Raw genomic sequence first — 12,500 nt, forward strand, 5'->3', positions numbered from 1 at the left:
TATAATATGTCTTGAATAAGTCCTCTGCATGCACTGTAATATCAAATAAATGAGAGCGCTTCTAGAAAAAAAAGTGTGTAATGTAATTAATAAAGGTATAATTCCTGGAGTGCGTCTCTTGCATTATATAAATAGTACTGTTGTATTAAGCGCCATCAACCCACACTTGGCCAGGCCCATATAAAGTGGATGAGGGAGTGCCAGTAACTATTAAGCATATATACAGTCCTCAACTGTTGGTTAATGGATGGCATGCATAGGTAAATCTGGCACACATGTAGCTTGTTAATGTGTTCCCCAGAAATGTCAGTGTGCTGCTAGAAATGTAGGGGGCTGTAGAAATATAACTGATAATGTCACCTGAACACATCCAGATATGTAGATATATAAATATAAATAAAATATATAAATACGTAGCAGTAACATCTGCATCCTGGACAGTTTGCATGTCAGATACAGGTCAGGTATATAAGGAACTAGCCAAGCCCATTACACAACTTAATGCACGTTGCCTAGTGTAATACATGTAGGGGATATGCACCTGCAGTCAATAGGAATGTAGTGTAAACTAAGTACATACAAGATATTAATGGAGGTATCTTTTTACACCCTACTGTATGTGCATAAACAATGCAATTCCACACCTCAATGGGTATGTCTAATCTCAAAATATTTGTTGGGACATGTGTCCTATTGTTTTATAAATATCTGCATTTACTTCGATGCATGTGCCCTGTTCAAACACCACAATATTGGTGGCCTGTTGCCACCAATCAATCCTGCATGCTGTTGAAATGTCTACTGTTCTATATATGCATGTGTTATGCTTGCTGTTCAACTGTTGGAACCCTGGTGTGTTGGGTTAATGGGAATATTACTGCATGCTGTTACCAACCCATATGGTCATTAAATCCTATTTAACATAGGACGTATGGGAAGGCCAGTCCCAGCGGACCCACCTGTCCCACCTCAGCTTGCAATGGCACCTGACACCAGCAGGTCTGGTGCCCAGCCTGGGACCACCTCCTCCGTTGGCTCTGTGCCACCTTTGGGTGGAAGCACTGCAGGGGATGAGGCTCATCCTCCTCAGTGCAAGCGTGGCTGGAGGGCCACATATCACCCTCCGAATGGTCCAGGCTGTGGTGTGTAGGGAGATGCAGTTTTCAGTCACTGATCCTCTATGCTAGCTCGAGGCGAGAGTGGCACGACTCACTGGTGAGCCTGCCCCTCCTACACAGCCCCCAGCACAGCCACACTCTGGGTTGTGAAGATGCAGTGGTGACTGCCCATTGGTGGGGATCTCAGTTCCCCTGTTGTCATCTGTGGGGCTCATGGGCTTGCGATTTCCAAACATCCTTCCCAGTCAACGGTGTTCACCCAACCCCATGTGTCATATTCCGCCCCTGCATGCATCTTGTCTTGTCTGTGTACCCCCCCAACCTAGCTCCCCAAATATACCTACTTCCCCTACCCCACATTCCACACTCACCTGAAAAAAAAATGGGTAATCTGCTCCCACAAAAAAATTATGCCCCATACATTGCTGCCCATTTTGCACAAATGTCCACTAGACAAATAAACTGACATTTAACTGGCAGTACAACATACTTTGTTGTCCTCACCCCTCTCTCAGGGGTTGAAGGTTTCAAAATTCCCTCCAAATTCCTAGTATATGCACAGCTGTTGCGGTGGACAGCTATGGACCTTCCCTACATGCATCCTGCACATCCTTAGCTGTTTTCCCTACTGTCTTACCCTCTTTGTGCCCCTTTTTCACCACTTTCCTATCACCCCATTTTCTTTTCTTTCAAAGAAATTAGCGCGGGGTTAGTGGGAGTAAGCAATTTTAAGCATTAGTTAGCCGGTTTGCGCGAGTGTACACTTGTGTGCACTTAGCTAAGTATTGCTAAGCATCGTGCAAACCCACGCAGACCCGCTTACAACTGAGTGCCTTAATCAACCTGCATGCGAGGGCCCTTGTTCTGCTCAGCAGCAAAATAAAACACCACTGTCAGTCTCAAACCACTAAACTGCATGAAATACCACTAAGACACAGTAGATTTACAGCAGGTTGTTGCTGAAATATACACATCATGCATCAGAATGAGTGAATGTAAAGGAAAGATAGGAATGCCATAACACAAGACCTGTTCTGTGGAACTTTACCAGCAGTTGTTGTGGAATTTCATTACATGACTGTGATAATAGAACCAGCCATTCTAGCAGTAAATGTTACAGCAGCACTTTACAACCCCCAAACAGTATCAAAGCAGGACAATCCCCACCCAAACGTACAAAATACCTGTGTTCATGGTCCAGCAAGGATGTAGGTAGGCATATTCAGTACTGGTATTGTCCAGTTTTTATGAGCATTCTGTGATAATGTCAACAAAATAAAAAGCACAAACTGTGCAGAAGTGAGTACATTAATATCCACAATATAGCAGTTCCCAAACAGTTCATGTGCCAAATGAAAACATCTCAATAACTACGTATGTATGGCAGCTAATTGTACACGTAGAAAAGAAACTACATACTCCCATGTATCTTGTGTTAGCATTTGTAGGGGTAAGTACATTTCTACACTGTCAACTGTGTACTGGAAGTGGCAACATTCTGGTCTGAGTACAACATTCAAATCACTGGCTACACCCCTAGCTTCAGATACAAGAAGTATACCAACCTTCTGACTTGTACTACGGTGTCCACAGCAAACAAGCATGGGCCCCACTTTGGAAAGCTGAAAGGGCTACGCCTACCTAACCTAGCAATTTATAGCATTAGGTTACTATGGAGTGAGTACTGCAATTATCACACAGCAGGCTGCATGCAATTACCAAATGGTGCCCACCAACTGGTGCAGAGTCCATCACATGCACAGATACCTATAAAAGCAGGCTGTACTTGCTGTCCATACATGCAATCATTTCATTGGAGAGAGAGAGAGGGAGAGAGGGGGAGGGAGAGACAGACAACGGCAAAAAAAAAAATTAAGATATTAAAAAATATATATATCTAAAAAAAAAATAAGATATAAATAAAAAAAACTAAACACACGGAACTTACAAATACAAACGCATACAAAGGAAAGGTATGTAACAGATATGTATTTACTGGCATGTAGTAGCCATTTTTGAAGAGTACTCTACATACTTTGGAGTCATCCATATGTGGCAGCAGTACGTATCTATGCACATATGCTCTGTATAACTACTGCCATGGAGAAATCATTGTGTAGCTGTGTGCAGTAAAATATGACTGGCATATGTAGTTCAGCATTAAATGTCAAACATCTGATCCATGTTATCTGTGTTCTGTACAGTAGTGTGTACAATGGCTGTTTGGGGGAGTAGCACATACAGTTATATAAACATGTATGTGACAGAGTAACAAATGCATGATAGTCATATTAACGTGAAGCTTAGCGTTGGCAACAGCTATACCAGGCTAGTATGCTTATATACACACACACACACACACACACACACACTCTAATATTAATGTGTGCTCGCATGTGACACCTGTTCAGCAAGGCCCAACAGGTCAGCCGTGAGGTCCACAGACTTGCAACACTGTGGACCTTGTGCGTGTATAGCACACACATATGGAGAGCATCTGTACATGTGTATAGAGCAAGGGACATACTGCAACTGTTTGTGAAGGGTGGACATATATATGTTGGTGAAGGTTGTTATGTGCATATTTCTATGTAGGTTGTAGTGTGTGGCAAACGAGACAGCATACAGTGCTGGTATATGACATGTGGTGGTTAAACGCTGTGGGTATGATTTGTCAGGTTTGCAGTGTTGCAGCCAGTGAGGCCTGCTAAAGCTACATGGGCTAATAACACCTTCAATGCATTCTGCACAACACTGTGCAATATTATTACATAACAGTATACCTCGCAACCTTCGCATAATTGATATTCCCACCATGAAAGGTGGACTGTATATGTGCCTATATGTATATCTATATGTACACCAATGGAGGTTTATATATATATATATATATATATATATATATATATATATATATATATATGTCATATTTACTGAGACAGATGCCTCTGGCAAAAACTCCATACCAATGAACTACCACATAGGTGGGTAGTCTACTTAATACCAAAAAAGTGTGAAGAGAGACCATGGGACACAGGTGGACAGTAATCTCCCCATTGATGATCACAGTGCCAGACTAGTCATGTAATCTGTCTACAAGGCACACCTCATCACAAAAGATGAGTCATCCAGTGAAATATAGGTCAGTGCTCCCCTCTACTCATCACACAAAGCCCATTATAGAGGGCAATGCCCCATGTGGTATGTACCTTACAAAACATCTACAGCAACTGGAAATGACACAGATATACCTCACAAAGAGTAATACCAGCCTCAAACAGATGCCCTATGCAGACCATCTCACAAACCCACAACTAGACTGTGTTGCATACCACCTACCCAGAGGTGACCTCTGTCTAACATACTAAGCTATGTCAAACCCAGAGCTGTTGGACATGCTCCACGTAAACAGATCACAACCTCTATGAGCTACATGCTCTAGGGACCCAAACCTTTTGACCACAATAAACAGCACATGCTGGAGGGATAGATTCCTATCTCAGACACATCCCATACTCTGGAACAAGCCAACTATCCATAGCAAACAATGCTCCTAATTAGTGAATATACCTAGGCAATCACCTTAGTCTCTGCTTGACAGGGCCACGTGAAATGTAATGGCCTGTGTGTCAAAGGCCAGGGTAGCGTATGGCTAAGCTTCTATAGGCCCTAGGGCCAATAGCATCTTACCTACCTATGAAGTGATACACACCCACATGTACTCGTTGCAATAATTGCTATGCGAGGTTGACTGAGTGTGATGGTGACTGTGTTGGTGAATGCATCAGAGTTCGGTATATGTGTGATAGCTTAGTGGGAAACCGTTTGTCATGGTATTGTGTCCTAGATGTGATCCCAGAAAAAGATGTGCATACAATTGCTAGGCTGAAAAAGCAGTATGCCATAAGGTCTGACGTAGTCCCTTGTTGTCGACTGGGGTGCCCATTATAGGCTAAAGCAGTACATGTATGCTTAGAGTGTTACTGCTGGTGAATCCAACTCCTGTATGAACTATAGCACTACCTAAAGCTGTACGCCTAAACAGCACAATATGGTGTACATCCACATTTATTGGAACCACTGTTTCCTGTGTTCCCTGTAGTCTTCACAGATTACATACCTCAGGCATAAGGTCTCCTCACTATTGATACACAGTACTGTAAGGTTCGCAGGTAAAGGTCACCTGGGTTGCCATACCTATGTGTCTGGTATGTGTCTTAAGTGTGTGTATGTATGCCTGTACCATGGCCTCGGTCATGTGTGTTACAGGATATAACTGCATATCTAGCAACATGTATAGTCTAGTACAGCAGTATGCCACCTATATTCACGAATGTGCACATAGGTTAGGCAGGGGTCTGCCATCAACGACTAGTATAGTATACTGGTAATACTGTCACTGGACTTTACAATCATTGCAATGGATTACATATTTCATGATGCATTAGCATGATATATACCCTCCTGTGGCTAGGTGTTGCACTGTCACATACAGTGTGCCATGTACTGTTGTATAGTCTTACATACTGTTTTAACTTTGTTGCTGTGCAAAACATTGTTTGATATATAGTGTGTGCCAAGCACTGTCAGGCAGTTGTGGGTTGAGAACTGATATGTGGTATTGAAAGTGTGTATCTTCTGACAGCCAATAGCTTGCTATATATGGCAGTTAACTGATATCTGTACTTTAGAATGTTATGTGTGCCACATGACTTGCTCACACAGTTTCATTGTCTTCCAGGGTTATGTCCCACCATCGTAATCCCACCTATAGCACAGCGGAGGAAGAAGTGATCACAGCCAGCCTGGTTCAGCAATATGCCCTGCTGTTCTCCAGAACCAGCCAGGACCAGCATGAGCTGACTGTGCTGTGGCAAGATCTTGCCCATAGGTTAAATGACATAGGCATGCATAACGAGACATATGAGTAGGTGCACCATCACTGCTGTGATTTAATTAGACATGTCCGGCAGCGTGCATCTGATATCCGCAGACAGCTTGCCACAGGTGGGGGGTAGCCATCCACCCCCCCCCCCCCCTCACCAGAGAAGAGGAGCTGCTTCTGAGCCAGGTGGCTCCTGGACAACAGCAACCACAAGTAATAAGTGTCATCATGGAGGCCGGAGCCACCCAGCAAGTTGACATGGAGCGTGCAGGTAACATGGCATAGCTGTAGACTTACCTCTATTGGTAGAGCATGCTTATGTGAGATGTGTACTGGTGTAGTTAGATGATGTGGTGCCTAGTGTTGTGCAATACTAATAATTAGGAATAGAATCTGTAGGCCTGTGACCGTCAACCATTGTACTACTGTAAGATTGCAAACACAGTAGCAATGCCACAGTTGTTGCCACTGACTAAGTGTCTCATATCCTTGTAGGTCCCTCTGGTGTGATAGCAAGGCAGCAGACCCATGCTGGTGAGTGTGTTCTACCTTTAATATTGCTAATTAAATGTGCATGTCATAGGTGAGGTGTAGGCAGGTACACGTAACACACCTACGCATAATGCATGCTGTGCATGTTTGCTGTGAGACTATGCACATCCCAGTAATGTGGGTAGCTGCCTAAAACACATACAATATACAGAGCATCCCACACAACACTGAAGTGGTCATTGGATAGGCAGAGTCGATACACATGCACACAACATACACAACTATCATACACAGTAGACGTTAACATGCTACACATGGCATATTCAGACACCCGCTGTAAGGTCACACTACAGTATCCCAAACATCATCCACACAGCACACAATATACCTGAGGGGTAGATGGCTCACATGTGGCTGTGCGACACTCAATACAACACATTCATGGTAGGCAATGCTCCCTATTGTGCACCTTACAAACCCATGTAACAACTGGCTGTGAAATGGTGAATATAGCCATGGTACTGCAGTTGCAGTACAGCATGGTATGTGCCGGTCTGGCACACATTAGTAGCCTCGAGTGACCACATGCTGCATGATAATGGTTCATGGTAGTAAACCCCATCCAGTTACAGTGACCACAGTACTAGATAGCATTACCTGCTATGCACCTCAATGTTGTGTGTGTGCAAACATAGGCACCTATACACAATACACATAGCAATCACCATTTGTACAAAGCGACACACATGTCTTGTAATGCTATTGAGTTCATAGGTCACATGACACACTGTGATGTTTAATGTTGCAGTTGTGTTGTAGCATGCCATGTCTGGCACTGGCATGTCCACAATATGTCTTACACTTACCATATCCACTGTACAATGGCTATGTTGAGCAATGGTATTCCATCAGGTATACATGCACCACTCATCCTGTGTGTATACCTAGCATGCATGTGCTAAACCTGTGTCCATAATTATCTGCTAAAGACACAGATGCTCTAATCAGAAATGGATATCCATGTGACACAGATACACATCCAGCCATGGTATGTATACCTGTGAGAGATGGTGCACCGGACATTGCAGAGCTTTTCATACTTGCACAGCAATGTCGTGTCCATGTTACACACTACGTTCCAGGGTGAGGCCAATCACTGAACAACACACATGCAAAGACATGTATAGTATTATTGGCAAGGGCCGTCAACACCCGTACTGCATGCTGTTTGGAAACACACGTCCTGCATGCTGACACGTGTGATATAACTGTTTGCCTTGTGATACTGTACCCCACCATCACCCGCTACTGAGTGTGTTCTGGATTGGTGGTGTGAGTTTGCCTTGTGATACTGTAACCCACCATCACCTGCTATTGAGTATGTTCTGGATTGGTTGTGTGTGTGTGTGTGTGTGTGTGTGTTAGTGAGGAGTGCATGTGTGTGCTGACATCATGTACAGGTCGTAAAGTGCGTTTCCTGTCTTCCTCTCACAGGTGGTGACTTTGGGCTGGTTCACTGCAGCAGGGAAACTGATGTCACTGAACAAAATAGTGATACTGATGATAGGTGTGTTAAGGCACAGACATGTTTTCCAGGGTCTGTCATTGTGCCACCAATCGACAGTACACAAGTGTCCACCCCATCCATGCACACAGTCACACTGCCAATTTATCCATCACCAATGCCCTTAGCTGAGGGACAGCGTACTGTCAGCATTAGCCAGGACAGTGTGGTATCCATGGCACATGCATCCCAACACAGCAGCCATACCCAGATGTCTGGAAGGGTACCAAATAGGCGGATGTCCAGGGGATCTTGGAGCACTGCTGCTCATCATGCCACTGGCAGACATGCCACAGGTCTTACAACCTCACGCATGTTCCAGGCTGTCATGGAGGCATAGGCACGTAAGGAACAGTACACCAGACAGGGACTAAGGGCACAGAGGGCACATACCACAGTCATTGACCGTATCCGTGACCTAGCAGGTGCCATCCGTAATTACACAGAGGTCACTGATAGATGTTTGGGAGAGACAGTAGATGTCCTCTGCAGTGCCATGTCCATGTGTCAGGACAGTGCGGGATGGTTGAGTTGACATGGACGTATGCCAGCAACATCAGAAGCTGGCAGCCACCGCACATCCATCAAGTCACAGCCGCTCCCATAGTGCCAGTACCAGCCCCATCAATGATGAGAGTGGGCTGTCCATAGAACGTCCTAGAAGACCACATGGACGTGGCTCTGGCCAGTCCCAGCAGGGACCTGGGTCCAGTGTACATCCATCTACCTCTGGGGATAGTACCCAGTCTGGCTTAGTACCCAATAGTGTCAGTAGCACCCCTGCCAGGCACAGGTACCGTATCCATGGCCAGAGATGGTGATCTGTAAAGCCTGGCAGGTACCGTCTGTGGCTGTCCCACAAATACCCGTATATGGTGGCCACATGGTGGAACTGTCTGCATGCATACACACACACAAACCACACACCTAGGGCTAACACATACCCGCACACATTACATCAACATTGGCCCATAGCAGTGCTCTTGCCCCTCACACACACGTCAATTGGATGGCTCACTATAGGCCTCTGGCAAACAACCCTGTGCATATGATGAAACCTGTGCCACCTCCTGTCATCTCTAACATAGATGCAGGAACAGGCTACCATGGTGCTGATGCACAGGGTGACTTTATAGCAGTATAGCAATGTTAGCATGTTGTCAGCAGTAGAGTGTAATGATATGCTTGAAGGTGTAGCTGAGCAGGCATGATGCATTAAAGCTACGATTGTCAATGTAGTATCGTTTACACCAGGGTTAGTTCCAATAGTGTATTGTCCCCTCAAGTGCCACTTGGCTGATGTGTGTAGTACTGGCAGCATGTGTCAGAGAGTGGACAGTATGTGTGTGATGTGTGTAGCACAGATTCGCAGGTGTATATTTGTGAACATGGTAGAGGTGCACTGTCTGCATGTACGTGCATAGTGGACACATGGCCAGGGTGACATGCCCTGTATTACACAGTTTTAACACTCCATAGTTTCTATTGGTGGCCAGTATGCATTGTACTACACACATTTCGGAACCTGACTACACGTGTGTATGACATGGTCTGACACAGTAACAGTATCACCCACATACAATGTCATTGTTTTGCATTCTGGTAGTATACATAACTTCAACAGCCTGACCATAACCAATAGTTACAAGATGTCTTGACAACTAACACACAGATGTAGGACACACAGCAACATTTGGATCTTTCAGGTACTATACTATGCCAGTAACCAGTGGTATTCACCTGCACCCATTACTGAGACCACTCCTGTTTGGCATATAGCTCTCTTAGGTACAAGCAATCACAGTAGGGATATATCTGTCCACGTCTGGTAATGCATACTGTGGCCTATAATGCATTCTCCAGATGAGAGACACATCCTCCACAAGGGTATCATACAGACAGATACCTATTGTCAAACCCATGCTGTGAAGCTATAAGCCAAACTAAGCATAGTCATCCACCTTTATGGAACATATTATCCCCTCAGTACCACATAGGTAGTAGCCACCAACATGATGAACAGGTACCAATGTGTACATGCAACCAAGTGTTGCATCATCTCTCCTTTGATAATCACATTTCCAAAGGTATTTTGAAATCCCTCGGTGGATCACATAAGCAATAAGGGGTCTGCATGCATATCCACAAAGGTTGTTGTACACCTGTAATGAATAGTCATCAGTGACAGACTTTGCTGAGTTTGAACAGGTCTGACATATACCTCGGTCATAAACCCTCACTCACACATTTCAATAGGAACTGTAATGACTTTGTGCGACACTGATGACCTAGGCCAGGTATCACTGCAGTGGCTGGCCTTGTCACAAGCATACAGATGTGACCTAAGGTCTGGGAAGCAGCAGCAGTCTGGCAGAGATGACAGCTGTGTTTTTGGAGAAAGCAGGGTTCCCACACATGCAATAAATGAGGTAACATGTACGTATGTGTGTGTGTTTGCCACACAGGTAGCTCACATGTGCAATGCAAACCGATATGTCATACCATAGTAAAAGCAACACCCACAACACATTGATCAACAGTGTCACACACATGCAGCACACAATCACCCAATCAATTAAACCCCCCCTCACCCGATATGAGGAGTACCTTAACCAAAAACCATTTTTTTTAAGAACCCGGCGCCCGGAGCGGACGGCTCTATCTTACCTGGGTTTAACCGCTTTGTCTTTGCGCTTCTTCGTGGAAGGCGGACGGAGTATCCGATGGCATATTATAATTGCACAGCTTACCGAGAAGACCAGCCTAGCACAATCCAACCTTAAGCTTAATAGTGCGCTTATTAAACCTAGCACAAAAGCGACACCCGCTACGTCGTGCTCAGGCCCCAAACAAAGAATGCACAAAGAATGATAATCCCTATGGTATCTGTTTCCCACAAGAAATACAATTATTCATTTTTCTGACATCCGGTAAAACTGAGGCAAGAAAAACAAAATATTCCCCAGCGTACTGTAACTTGGATTCGGTCTGAAACTCCGAACTCGAAAAATTTCAGAACGCCGAACGGCACTTGCAACACTGCTTCTGCATCGGACCATGCAGCAAAAAAGACTGAGGATATGACGTCGGTCATGCGCTTTTGTACCCTGACGTCCTGATGTCAGTTCTAAGCACCTTGACCGACGTCAGCCTAATACTTTGGTATTCGGGCCGACCGAGGACAGCGGACTACCCATATGTAAGGACTGCAGCAATGTGAGATGAAGAACATCAAGTTGTCTAAAATAGTACATATAAAATTAAAATGGAACCCAACAGTCAATGGATTTAAACATTATATTGGATCTACTTTGCCTTCATGTAGCCAAAATATCCTAGTAACACAGGGTACATGATGCTTAAGAGTTTTCAGAAAATCCAGTTTTAATCAAAATTATAACAAATCAGTCCTCATACAAATGGGACCAAAAGTATGCTTAAAGCACTGAATTCAGTGCAGAGCCAGAATACATTTATGCCATTTTATGTAAAATTGTGCATTTTAACCAATCTTTCTATACTTCATGATTATCTTTTCTCCTTTTCAGTGACTTGAGGTATCACAACCCTGAAACTGCTGTCTCACTGTTCATGAGAAATTTATAACTAGCCCCATGACCTTCCATGGCATTTGCAAATATACCAACAATGAGATCACACAACAAATGGAGGAAATAAGGCATATCCTAACAATATTATACACTCTCAGTCTCCTAACTCATTTAAAATAAAAAAAGGTGGACAAAAACACTTTTTGCAGGAGGCAAGCCTCCATGAATCCTACATATGCTTGCATTTCTAACTATAGTAACTTTCAAATCACAAAGCAGTGCTGCACAACATGGAGAGCTCTACCCAAACCATTGCTAACAGACCTGATGGAACTGATTCTGACAAAACGGGGTGCAACAGATCAAGGTGAACCTGGCACAACTTACCATTCAAAAAGACCTGCTATCTCACTAGACTGCTGCAAATCAGTATATGGAAGTCAGATTTTAAAACAAACGCATACAGGAGCTGTACACATCACAACCTTGATGTAGGGGGTTCAGTAGTTAAGACTGTATTTGAGGTTTTACCAACTCGGAGAAGAGAAAACAATTCAAGTTGGTGTAACACTTGAGACAATATACATACAGAGATCATTGAAGGGATAGGTACACCTCTTGCTTTGGGGGTTCAGTCGCCTACAAAAACATAGTTATGCGATATTCAATTAACTATCCAACCTAAGTCTACTGGAGAGCAGTAATGAGCTCCTCCATAGGCTGGAAACATGACAGTTACGGTCATTAATTCAAAGTAAACCCAGTATAACACTCACCACCACAACACTACTGCAGATACGGCCGTACATTTCCTTCACTAATGCTTAAGTTGAACTGCAGTCTTAAATACATTTCTTATCAGAAGAGACAAAAACGTAACACGTAATATC

Source organism: Protopterus annectens, chromosome 9.part0 (genome assembly GCF_019279795.1).
Source record: "Protopterus annectens isolate FY-2018-M chromosome 9.part0, PAN1.0, whole genome shotgun sequence".
In the NCBI taxonomy this organism is placed as follows: Eukaryota; Metazoa; Chordata; order Ceratodontiformes; family Protopteridae; genus Protopterus; species Protopterus annectens.